This window comes from Fragaria vesca, linkage group LG5 (genome assembly GCF_000184155.1).
Source record: "Fragaria vesca subsp. vesca linkage group LG5, FraVesHawaii_1.0, whole genome shotgun sequence".
Classification (NCBI taxonomy): domain Eukaryota; kingdom Viridiplantae; phylum Streptophyta; class Magnoliopsida; order Rosales; family Rosaceae; genus Fragaria; species Fragaria vesca.
Window position 1 is genome coordinate 27732229 of NC_020495.1, and position 12971 is coordinate 27745199.

The following is a 12971-nucleotide window of genomic DNA, read 5'->3' on the forward strand; positions in this document are numbered from 1 at the left end:
TCATAAGTTCAATGTAACACCGGATAAGAAACACATTTTTACATCTGAAATGGACCCCTTGAAACGTTTGAAAACGATGCGATTTTGAGACTGATACCCACTCCCTGTTCTAAGAATTAAAATCTCTGCAATCCGAAAGGCAATTGGGAATTCTCCATTTCTCCTTGATACAATGAAAGAATTTACGTGCTGACCTATGTGCCTATTTTATTTTTATTTTCCAAGGTAGATCTAAGGAGGGGACATGTGACACCTAGTTTTATAACATTTTTGTATGGATCTACAATTTTGACTTGCCCCTAATTCGCCGGATAATATTGGCACTCTATTCCATTTTATATAATCCCTAAACAAATGTAATAGTTTGTACCCAACTCTGCACTTGCATTTTTTACTAGCTCCCCTCTTTTAGTATTGCATAGCTATAATTCACACTCAAAGAAACATCTTCATTCCCACTATACCGAATGATCCGAATGATTTTGAGCATGAATGAAAATTTCGATGCTTTCATTCAACTTGTATAAATGATTACTTGTATGAATTACACGACATTTTGCAGAAGAGCACCAAAAAAAAACAATAGGTGCTTCTTTAGAAAACACTTGAATGTATATCACCGAAAAAGTATATTGAGATATTTTCGTCTGATTACTACTAGTTTGATTTTGAAAAATAACTGTTACATTTCAGTAAATAACATGCATGGCTTTGATTAAGAATGTTAAGAAAGAATCAAAGAATTAATCTTGGTATTAGTATATGATTTTGGGGGTTGAAATCCAAGACAGATTTTCAACTGTAATTAGAGCAATGGTTATCATTTCAAAGCCAAAGCCATCAGGTGCACAACCAACCAAAAGCAAAGAGACAGATACTGCTTTAACATGGATTTAACTACAGAGAGCAGAATCAGAGCAGTAAATTAAAACAATTTAAAAAAATTAATAAAATTAAGAAAAAATAAAGTAAGAAGATAAATAAATAAAAACTAATAATAATTGAGACCACGTTGACAGGTTGTGTTCAGAGAATCAGCTCAAAGGGATCCCTTTCCCCTTCCAGAGGGGAATCCATGGTAGAGTGGTCATTTCTCTTAGCCGGACATCGACGTGGCGGACTGTGAGTGGTGATCGACATGGACCTCGCCGTAGCAGAACTTTGCTGCAGTCAATTTAGGAAGGGGAAAAAGGGCAAAGGATGACGATGATTTGCGTGGGGTGGGGCCTAGTGGCCGCGTTTTGGCTTGTGTCGGTGGGACTGGGGGAGCGGTGACGTGGCGGAAGAGGAGGACGGAAGATGGGTGGAGGTGTGTGCAGGGTCTGCAGGGAATCATGGCTTCCCTGAAGTCACAAGTGTGAGCGGGAATTGTCTGTTTGTGGGTGGCGGTGGGGGCGCGTGGATAAACACGCGGAATTGGGGAAAAGGTTGAAAGGTAGGGAGACATCAATGGCCACACGGATGGTAACAGTAAATAAGTGAAAATTTTCACTTATCAGTCTACTACTTTCTTTGGTATGTAATTGCAAAGATTCAATATCCACCATATATGTTTTGAAAAACTTGCTAATATTCCCACAAAATTTAGGGTTTCTTATAAGTGACGTTTGAACCAAAATTTCAGATGGGCTAAAATTTCTGAAATGGCCAATATATAACAAATTTTTATGAACTTAATACTAAATTACTAATACATACACAATTGTGTCTTAATTATAAAAAATTGGAGGGCCTCCTCCAGTCCCTTACGTTGTGTTTGAATATAGTAATTTCAATTTCTATAGAAATTTCAAAATCATAGGAATTACAATTCCATGAATTTAAATTTTCTTAATTGAGAATTTCATTGTTTGGATTTCATGATGTAGAGTTTTAAAATGACAAGAATTTGTATTTAGACCAACCTCAGTTAAGGGAATTGACAAATAACACATATTTTGTGAGGAATTCAAGTCAGAAATTTAAGCTCTCAAATTTTACAATTATTTTCCCGTGAAAATTGCTAATTCCACGAGATAAGAATCCAAACGGGAGAAATAGTCATAAGAAATTGGGATTTCCTTAGTTTTGATTAAATTCTGAGAATTCATCCTCATCCAAACACACTGTTAAAGTATTCGTTCTCGTTTCCCAAGTACCGTTAGAAAACTTTAAAACAATCCACAAAATTGAGACCGGCACCTCTTTTGGAGTGATTTTCTACATTGTCCGTGCATTTATCTTGATAAAGAAATGAAGAAGTTCTTATGTAAACAAATTTAGACATTACTTGATTAAGAGTTTTTTCGATGAATAAAACAAAAGGATTACAAGGAAAATTCATGTGAACAACCTAAACTATAGAAATCAAAGTTAAAAATTACTTGATTAAGAGTTAAATTTAAGGAGACACTTCAAACTACAATTTAAGTTTTAAATAAAATGTACATATACCAGCTTTACTTATACAAAAGAAAATGCAAGTGGATCCCTAATGAGAGTGACATTTTGCTGATTATTTTTTTAAAGAAAGTTCAAGGATAGGCTCTCGATCGAATTAATTTCATTGGGGAATAATTTTGAAAATTAGTTGATAAGTTAGGAGAACAATTAAAGTATTTAGTAAATAAGATAATATAAAGAAGGGATAGTCATTTTATTTATGAGTTTAATTAGGACTGATATTGACATTCAGATGGTGATTGCTTTAGCTTAAGCGATGGTTCGTCCCTTGACTCCATCTGTAGGTTGGTAATGCCACTACAAATATACGATGAGGCGTCAACATTTTGAGTTTGGTTTTATATATGCTAACCATTTTAACCTAGCTTTTGACATATTGTAGGATTTAGTTATATTACATTTTGGGTAGGGGATCGAATCGTATTCATAAGCATGGCATATTATTATTTGGATGGCATAAGAAAACAAAATGGGAGGATAACGGAGGTGCCTAATTGATTAGGACTTGACTATGGACAAAGGCATGTTCTCTGATAAGAGGTCCCCAAGGTCTAGTGATTACCTCCTAAAGTATGGGATGAAATTGTAGTCATCGTATAGTTTAAGTCACAAGTATGTATGTATGTAAGTCTATGATACGTTTAGCATATGATTTTGGCAAGTAAATCATGTAGGTAGTGTATATCGGCCAGCGATGTACGTAGTTAAGTTCTATGCATGGTTAATTTTTCGGAGCTGGCCAGAACGATGAACAACCGTAATAAGACGCGGACGATATAAATTCGTATTTTTAAGTTGTGTTCCTAGTGTCATTTCATGTGTGCAAAACACCAGTCTACTCTACCTTGATATATCATTAACGCATTTATATGTAAAGATCATTACGGTAGCCTCCTGTATTTCCATATATATCAAGGTTGAACGAGTGTCATTGATCGCGATCGAGAGCATTGTGGTGTATATTTTCATGGTGGTGTTCTTGTTGTTGCGCTCTCCGGCAGGCCTTCTGCTTAACTAGGCCGGGTTTGCTCGTTCAAGATCATATTTATTAATTGGAGGTTCTTCTTGTGGCTTTTCCTCTGTCGACATATATTATCATTACACGAGAGCTAGCTGCCAATAATCCAATATTATTGATGTCATGGTTGGGTAATTTTGATGTAAGCAGCAAAGAGAAGGAAAAGTAGATAACAATGCATGATCTCAGTGTCCACCTTGGTCGAACTCGATCTTGATGGCTAATGGCAACAATGACAGATAAATGGGACCTCCGGCCTCCTTGGCGGCCTTTTATCTTTCTTTCATTTCCTTTCCTGTGAATAATGGGGAGCTCAGGAGATCAGTAGCAAGCTAGCAAGCAGATTGAGCCAGCAGAGATCGAGCACCATGGACTGATCCGTACCAGAATATACCTCCACAGTTGGTATCCAAACAACTAAAATAGAAAGAGATCGACAGCACGCCTTTTGGTGGAAATCCATTTTGCATGGTAAGATATATATTGTGACATTGTCATCCTTCGAGTAAACCTTATAGAAAGCTAGCTGCGGCCTACCAGCTGAGGTGGGGTTGGGATTGCTGGAATGCTAGTTAAATGAGGCAACAATATCACAAATGAGAAGAATATCACAATTTTAGGAACATGAAAATTAAAAATACTCATCAAGCGCGGCTTTTATATACATGCATATAATAAATCAAAATTTATGCAGTATGAAGACCAAGTATCTGAATGAGCGTTAGAATTTTTTTTTGTTATTTCCGTATTTTGAAGGCGCGAAATGCAAGTCTCCTATCTTTTCTTTATAGGGTTTGTGTGTGTATTTATTTTTCCTCTATCTCTTCTTAGTTTAGGATCTAGAGTTTAGCTCATGAAATTGTAGCTCTCTCAATTCATAGGGTAAACTCTATATCCTATAGCCAAATGCTAAAAGTTCTAAACATCGATCCATATCCGGGAATCCAATCGCTCGGAAATGCTACATACTAATCCTCATTTTAAACTAGAAAGTATGAAACCTAGATACTTTCTAATCAATACAATTATACGTAACGCGTAAATGTACGTAGATAGTTTTTTGTTATCTTCTCAAGTAATGAATTATAGATATTTTCTAATTAACGAATACATTTATAACACACACAGAAGTGCAGATATAGAAGATAGATCTTTTTTTCTTTTGTTTTTTTGGAAACATATAGAAGATAGATATTTGTTCTCAGTGCAAATGTAGATAGATCTTGTAGATCACTGGTGCTTCATAATTAACAGCATTGAGATCGATATCTTATAGAAATAGCACCCACAAATACCTTTCCAGAAGACCAATATAAGAAAGACATGCAAAGGCATTCACATTCATAAGTCTTATGGTTAATTACCAAACCCTAAGTGGATCTTGATCCCCTCTTTGACTCTTATGTTTCAATTAATTGTTATTTGAATAGAATACCCTATTGGATCCACGTGAGACACGGCGTCTTTCCACCTTAATTTGCATCTCTCCCAAACTATTTGACTCTTAATTTCTAGTCTCTTTCTTTTTTAATTAGTTAAACAATTCAAATGTTACGATGAGTGTTTTATAAGTCGAACTCACGACCTTTCATTTTTAAAAATGAGACTACAACACTAGAGAAAATGATACCGGGCATTTGTAGTCTCTTTCAAAGATGTAAAACAAATCATAGAATTATCCACAATTATCGCCTATAATATCAGTCTAATTGACAAAAATAATCAGCCAGAACTGGACCACGTACGTACCTTATTAGGTTTTAGGCCAACCGTATCCTTCAGTCTACAGGTCCTATGCATATTCACATGAATCACATCATGCAGAAGAATCCACAACCAAAACAAAAATTGTCAAACAGTCCACCATGATACCTTGGCAATTTGACACATAAAACCAAAACCAGGTCGATATTTTAGTACTATTGTCTTCGATTTGTTGTTTTCATTAGAATAATTGGTGATCGAAAATCCTTAAAACACGGTATTGTTTGTGTTTTCTAAGAGATGCAAATATTGATGTCATGTAATGAGGAGGCTTTTCTGGGTCTCTCTCTCATTCATATATATCTAATCTATCTGTATAGCACTAGCATGGCAGCCACCGGCTTTCTTTGTGTGTATTTTATGGTGGGGAAACATGATTAAGTCAATACTAATTAGTTCAACTTGGACTTAAAAATAATTAACAAGTCAATTCATTAGCTCAGTCATATGCTAATTCAATTTTCTTAATCTTAGTTTGAGAGAATCTCATGTTTGATGTTTATATGGATTTAATTAGTTCAACATTTTTTTTTTTAAAGGCTGGTGCGGCCTGTAAATCTTCATTAATAAAGTTGTCAAATACAAAAAGAGACGTGGAATATTTCATTTCAATCAATTAATTAGGAATTTCATATTGATCTATCTATATTTGAAGTCGTAGTTTATCATTTACATTTTTTTTAATGGTTTATAGAATTCCTAATGCATGCATTTTTGAAAGTAAAGGATTAGATAGATCGATGTAATACTGTGCGATTTGATACATTATTCTCTTGTTTTCTTCACATTATTGAACATACATGGTTAGAGTTTTAAAGAACTACATTTTTCCGTTTTGTTCAGTCATCAAGTAATCTTAAAAATAGATCCTTGTGATCTTCTAATAGAGTTTTCTATTACGAACAAAAAAAAAAAAGTTATCTTAAAAATGATGTGTACGTACTGCATATTATTGGTCAGTAAGAACACGTACTAGATCTGTTTTAACAATAGCACAAGAAAGAGTGATGTGAATTGAATTGGTGGGGAGTTGTTATTGTTCATGTGACAAGCATTGTTTGATTAAGACTCAAGAAGCTTTATGTCTAAATCATGTTATACCATGTTAAGCAATATGAGGCTGTCAAGCACCGAATCATCAGAAGCAAAACCCTATCGTGAATTTGCAACTGTATATTAACAAGTACTTAAAAACCAATAAATACTACATGAAATTTGAATAGACATTTCATTGCAAACTTGCCATGGATCACAAATTCACAATCCAATGATTCCAATAATCTACGTTGTCCCTAACTCTTCTTTCTTCAATGTTATACCTCGCCATCCAGATCCAGTAGAGATTTCATTTTGATGCACAACGCATGTACTAGATATTTATCTCCTTTGGCAATTTACGGATTTAAAGACATATTTTATGGGAAGAGAGATAGTAGGATGAAAGCGAAAAGAAAAATAATTAAAGAGAGCTTAAGTTTGCAACTTCTAACAATTATTAGAGTGTCGTCAGTAGTCGATCAGTAGCATCTTGACAGAGCTGCATGGCCAAAACAATTAATGAAATAATTTTGAATATTTGATCGACCTCTGATTTACTCTAGCGCACTGCTCGATCACTTTCTCATTTCACGGTGCTTGACTGTAATATCCTGAAGCTGCTATAGAATAATAGAGAGACAGCAGCAGCTAGACATTCAACTAAAAAGGAAATGACTTTGCGTATTAAGAAAAGGAAGGTAAAAAAACCCTAGCTAATTTACTCTTTCCACAGTTCACTTTCTCATTTCACCTTGCATTTAATTTTTTGAGGCTGGTATAAAAGAGACAGCAGCAAATCCAAATATCCAACCTTGTTTTCCACATGAGATCTAACATTTCCCAGTTTGAGCTGTCAATGGAGAATGGGGTGTCATCAGTTCGAGCCTTCGAGGTCGGGCATGACCAGTTGACTGCGATGTTTGTGGCAGCAAAGTTCTTGTGTATAATCATATAACCCTGGCCTGGTCACCAATTATTCCATACATACGTCGTAGCAGATCGACTAGAAACGCAGAGGCCAGTAAAAGTTTGAATTCGAAAACAAGTGCAGATTCAGATTAAACCATGGCCAATGTGTCGGTCGGTTGAAACCCCACGCTCGACCCCGCACAGCATGTGAGGTCCTTAAATGAAGCATGTCGATAGAGAAGATGAAGATGATGAGGGTGCTTGCGACTACTGGCTCTTATAGCTTGTTGTTGAATTAATGTACGTTTGGATTTCTGTTATGGTGATTTTGGGTGAAGACGCAGTTCCCATGCTCGGCCTAAATTCGATCAGGCATATATAACATGCAGACATGTGCCGATCGAGCCTTCCGATATCCACATCAGAAAGAGTTAGAATCGAGTCACATCTTGGCTTCTTGAGCTTTGTTTGCTAGGTTAGTTTTTTTTTGAAGAGTGGTTTGCTAGGTTAGTTTTCCTGTAATTCTATGATGGATCTGAAAAGGCAAAGATGGCATGCGGTAAATGATAACCCTATTTTGAAATATAATAGCCCTCTTTTGATAATCAGAGGCTCTTGTGACCGCGATAATTGAATCGTTCAATTAGGGTAAACGATCGATTATGCTAGGGATTAACCTTGGACATTTGTTTTTTTTTTTTTTTTTTTTTTTTTTTTTTTTTTTGCATATATGCTAAACTTACTTCACTTAGACATGTGAAGACATTACGTCACAAAAAGACTTTCAATAACTTAAAAATATGTAGTCTAAACAGCTACCATCTCTATATGCATGCCACTCAGATGAGAGATATGATTTGTGAACTATTAGGCACTCAGATCGACATATACATCTTAAGAAAGTGTTATCTGAGTTTCTCACTGTTAAAAAGTTAAAGCGGCAAAATCTTTTGCATTAGCTACAAATATATGTTTTCCTTGTATTGTCATTGATTGTAGTTGATAGAAGATTTATAGGAAAGTGATAGACGTGTAGAATCAGGTAGCTTGTTGTACAATGGTGTACATATTCCCATTCAGATATCAATGAAATTCTTCCACCAAAATCTCAGTTTTTCATCTTTTCACTCACTATTAAAGATTAGGAGCCATTTAGGCGTCTATCCATTATCGTTTAGATTTGAGAGGATGAAGAATAAATGACACTATGAGAAGATGCTCTCGCTTAATTATTTCTACACACCACAAATATAAAACATAACTCTTTGGAAAAGGCAAAAGAACAAACATAAAGTGTGTATAGAAACAGTTACTGCTTATCGAGCACATTGATCATATCTGGAGTGAAGTATCTATCAATTAATCAGTAACAATTTTAAGAAGGGCAATTAAAGAATCTCGGAATCATAATATTTTGATTAATAAGAGTGCATCGCATATATAGTACGTACTGCTGGTCCTACTGCATTCTGCATTGTTTGCCATCAAAATTAACAATCAAACCATGATAAGATGGCAAAAGGACAATGCATAGGTTCAACTGTAACGGCAATGGTAGCCACCACAGATTAAACATATATGCCATGCCAAAGTGTACCATTAATTATTTTCATTGATGATTGACTAACTACTTAACTAGTTAGCTGCAACGCCATGCCATGAAGCAATGATGTTAAATGAGTTTGGTACTCTGCGCAACAGTGGGTTTTTTTCATCAATTTCAATTGAAAATCAACAGTGCTGTCAGTCAACCTCAAATTAATCAGGTTATGGGTTGTCTACGATATTGAGACGTATAACATACACTCATTTACTATTAATTGAACAGAAATTATAAGTTAATTAAGTAAAATTTACAACAATGACAACAAAATTACTACATGTGTTATATCAATAAATGTAGGTATCATAAACAAGTAAGTACCGTTATGAACTTATGATAAGGACATAGAGACCAAACACTTCCATTGACGGACCGAAGACATGATCCAACTTATTTTTTAGCAGCATGATCACCGAGAAAGTTGTTGACCAAAAAATTCATACTCAACCATCCTCAAGTGTAGATCAGATTATTTTTAAATGTAGTAACTTGTTATGTTTTCAACCATCTTAGATGTAAACAATGTTGATTGAGCTAGTACCCTTAAATGTACGTAGTAAGTTTATGTGATCAGTTACTGACTAGGTGAATACTGCCACATGTTCATTCATTGTGCAGAGGTACTAGCAAGCTTTAGACCCTCATTCACTTGATTTGTCTTTTCAATTGAGTAGTCTGGCTAGTTATTAGTACTTTTTCCACCTGCTTGTATATATATATATACTTGAGAGCATGCATGGATTAAATGAATACGATCAGAAAATCTCCAAATGTTGCTTGCATTAACTGTTCATCAAATTTCCAGTTCACAAATGTCAGCAACATTTCAGAACTCCCATCATTCTCACATTGTTGATCTGGGTAAAGAAATTAAGGAGAAGAAAGTGGCAATGATAACACCATCAATATAGTGAAGCCTAATTAGCTATGTATGGATGAATAAGCCAGGCCTCAGATATGCAAAGTTGTTAAGTGATTTTATTGCAACTTTGAATGCAAGTTAATATAGGTTCTATACAGTATACAGTACACAGCAGACTGAGCAGAGTTCAATTCTAATATTCCAGTAATTTTCTGTAAAGACATACACCTTGCTGAAAGCGCTTTTGTTTGAAACTTGGAATCGATTTTCAAAGTGAAAAAAAAGCTACTTGGAAATGCTTCCTCAAGAAGCTTATGTCATTTCCTTGTTCAAATAACAGTCGAAAGTGTATCTTACACAATATATGCAATCTCTTATATCACTGAGAAATGACATTAAACCATATTTACAAAAAGAAAAAAAAACTTCAATAAGCGAGAGACTTCAACTATATCTACTAGTATGATCATAAACACCTTTTATTTTGAAAGATGAACTTTGTAATTAAAGAAGAGAGCAAGCTTGTCAACAATGCAAGCTCTAACCCTAACTGATTGTATTTTCCTGAAAATCCTTTATCTGCCAACCAACCAAAATTAATTAAAGAGTGATATTATTTCTGGGGGATGTTGGGGACAATAAGGTCTCTATAACATTAACATACATGCAGACAAGTTTTGAAACCCAAATAAACTGAAGGCATAACAGAGTACAATGTATTCTGAAATTTCTGATCTCATGTAGGATCAAAACCAGTTCTAAAGTTCATATATTTATGCATGTTTTATATGATTCAGATACAAACTCATTTTCATTATTATACCCCACTTACCTCTTTGTGTGCCAACTCTTTTAATTCTTGTAGGTCCAAATTATTGGCAAATTATATATCCTTACAGCTAGCTAGCTTGCTCATTGCATTATTTAGTCTAAAGTGATCGAATACTCAACATCGATCGCTTGTTATATCAGAAACTACCACATACTTTGATGTTCAAAGTTTCAAAATATATAGTTTTGATGATGATTAATTGTTAGCGTAATCCGTAATTGCATATTTGAAATTAACATCACACATGCATGAGATGAATGCTTATGTATGTCGAGGATAAAAATTAGATTCGAAAAAATAGAGAAAATCATATATGAAATAGGATTGAAACCAATCGATTTGGTTAAAACTAAATCCTAGCTTGCTATATAGATTCAATTGGAGAAAAATTAACTAGTTAGTGTGATTAGCCAGTGGTGATCATCTGATTAATTATTGTTTTCTGTATTATGCACAAGTGATTAGACTGGGCCGGGATAATAATTTAGAACAATAATCATGCATGTTCAACATTGTGACATGTATAAAGATGAATGCAATTGGATCATTTAAGCTTTGCAACAACCAAACAACCACATTTCATCGCATGCATGAGTGAGAGGGATACATAGATTAAGGACCACCGTCACAATTTTATGATATGAAAGATCCCCTTAAGATCATCAACCAGACTCAAGTTGATGCAATTTTAAGTTATAACTAACAATTAACTAAGATACAGATATGAGCAACGTTTCTATTTTATGATATGATGAAAGATCCCCCTAAAATCATCAACTAGACTCAATAAGTGGTTGATGCAATTTCAATGTTATAAGATACAGATATGAGGTATGTCCCCAATTTTAGGTGTGTTGATGTTGCAATTGGAATGCAACTTCTGGATCCGAATTTGGAGAAAATTGTTGTGCTCTTGATGAAATCATGTGCCATGTTATGAAACTACATTTTGAAGCCTCCATATCCTCAACGGTTGGTTGCGCGGTTACGCCCAAGAAAGACACTTATTAATTACTATGAAATCATAGGGATGTTTAAATAAGAAAGTCCAAAATAAATCTCCCATCATTACTTGATGACATCAAGCAAATTCATTCCTATGCTTAAATATCTTTGCACAAAAGGGTGCAAGAGATCGAGGGTTTCACTTTATGAGGAAGTTAGCGCAAGGATCAAAGGAGTTTCACTATTTCTTGTGTCATTGGAGATCATCAATACGAGAAGGCATTACTCGATCTTGGGGCTAGCGTATATTTGATGGCATGTTTTGTTTACGAGCAATTAAGGTTTGGTAAATTAAAACCTACTTCTATAACACTCGAATTAGCGGATGGGTTTGTCAAAATTCCTCATGGTATCATTGAAGATATATTGGTCAAGGTTGACAGGTTTATTTTCCCAGCGGATTTCATTGTCCTAGATAAAATTTCAAGTAGAAAGATCCTTGTTATACTTGGACGTCCTTTTATGGCTACTGCTAATACGATCATTGATGTTAAAAAAAAGGATTTAACATGACCGTAGAGTTTAATGTGTTCAAAAACAATCAACAACCCCCCGATTCCACCGAATGCTTTTGCAGTGAACATGATCGAGAGTTCGGTTTCATTCTTACAAAATGCCCTTTTGAGGCTTATCAGGTGTATGTTTACTTGGGCCCAAATGTTCAAATTTGAGATTTTGTTTTTAACTTTATTTTGAACAATTCCCATTCCAGATCTTTAACGGGAACATGAACCCCGCCTAAACTGGCCCATCCCAGAAAAGAAGAAGTGAAAAACTGTTTCGTGTTATCCAACCCACCGGACTGATCCACTAACTTCACTAGCTTTAAGACCCAGCCCCATCCCATGGCTCAAGAGCCCAACTGCGTTTCTAGATTAAGAAATGTGACCAGGCATTTCACATAGAATTGCAAAAACATGACTCAGACAGTGGAACTTTAATTTATACCAAAGGTCTTCTTTGAAGTTTGAACCTATTGAACACTGCTTCGACCAACAAAAAAAAAAGGAAAAAAAAATATTGAACACTAGAATGTTGATAAACTGAAAAGAAAAAAATGTTTGGGGCGAGAGAGGCTCGAACTCTCGACCTCAGGATAACTCAGAAGCTATGAGACCTACGCGCTAGCCAACTGCGCCACCGCCCCATGATGGTAAATTCAATCAACAATTCCTATTAGTTTCATTTATCCTTAATTCTCTTGTCTCTCGACTCTCTTAAGACAAGAGAGTTCTAATGGTTAGGGCTTAGGGCGTTGGTTTGGCATGAGCTAAGGATCTTTCGATGCAATATTAATTCATGTGATTAAATTGGTCCTAAATTCTTAGAATACAGTTTTCTCGATCAGTTATATATTTCCTTGTGACATGAAGATAGATTTACATAAGAGTATTGTAGAGAACTTGTAATTGATAAATGCCTTAATGAAACTGCTATTGTTTTTGCTTATAGCAATGCTGACACCTCCACATTGCGTTAAACGGTGGCGGTATCCTAG

At 35.0% G+C, this 12971-nt stretch overlaps 1 non-coding gene across 1 annotated transcript; it reads right to left on the reverse strand.

Annotated features, from left to right (window-relative positions):
• Positions 1–12535: 12535 nt before the first annotated feature.
• Positions 12536–12620, reverse strand: TRNAM-CAU. The gene is given in 2 exon segments: positions 12536–12571; positions 12583–12620. It is a non-coding gene; the product is annotated as a tRNA-Met (tRNA).
• Between the last annotated feature and the right edge of the window lie 351 nt (positions 12621–12971).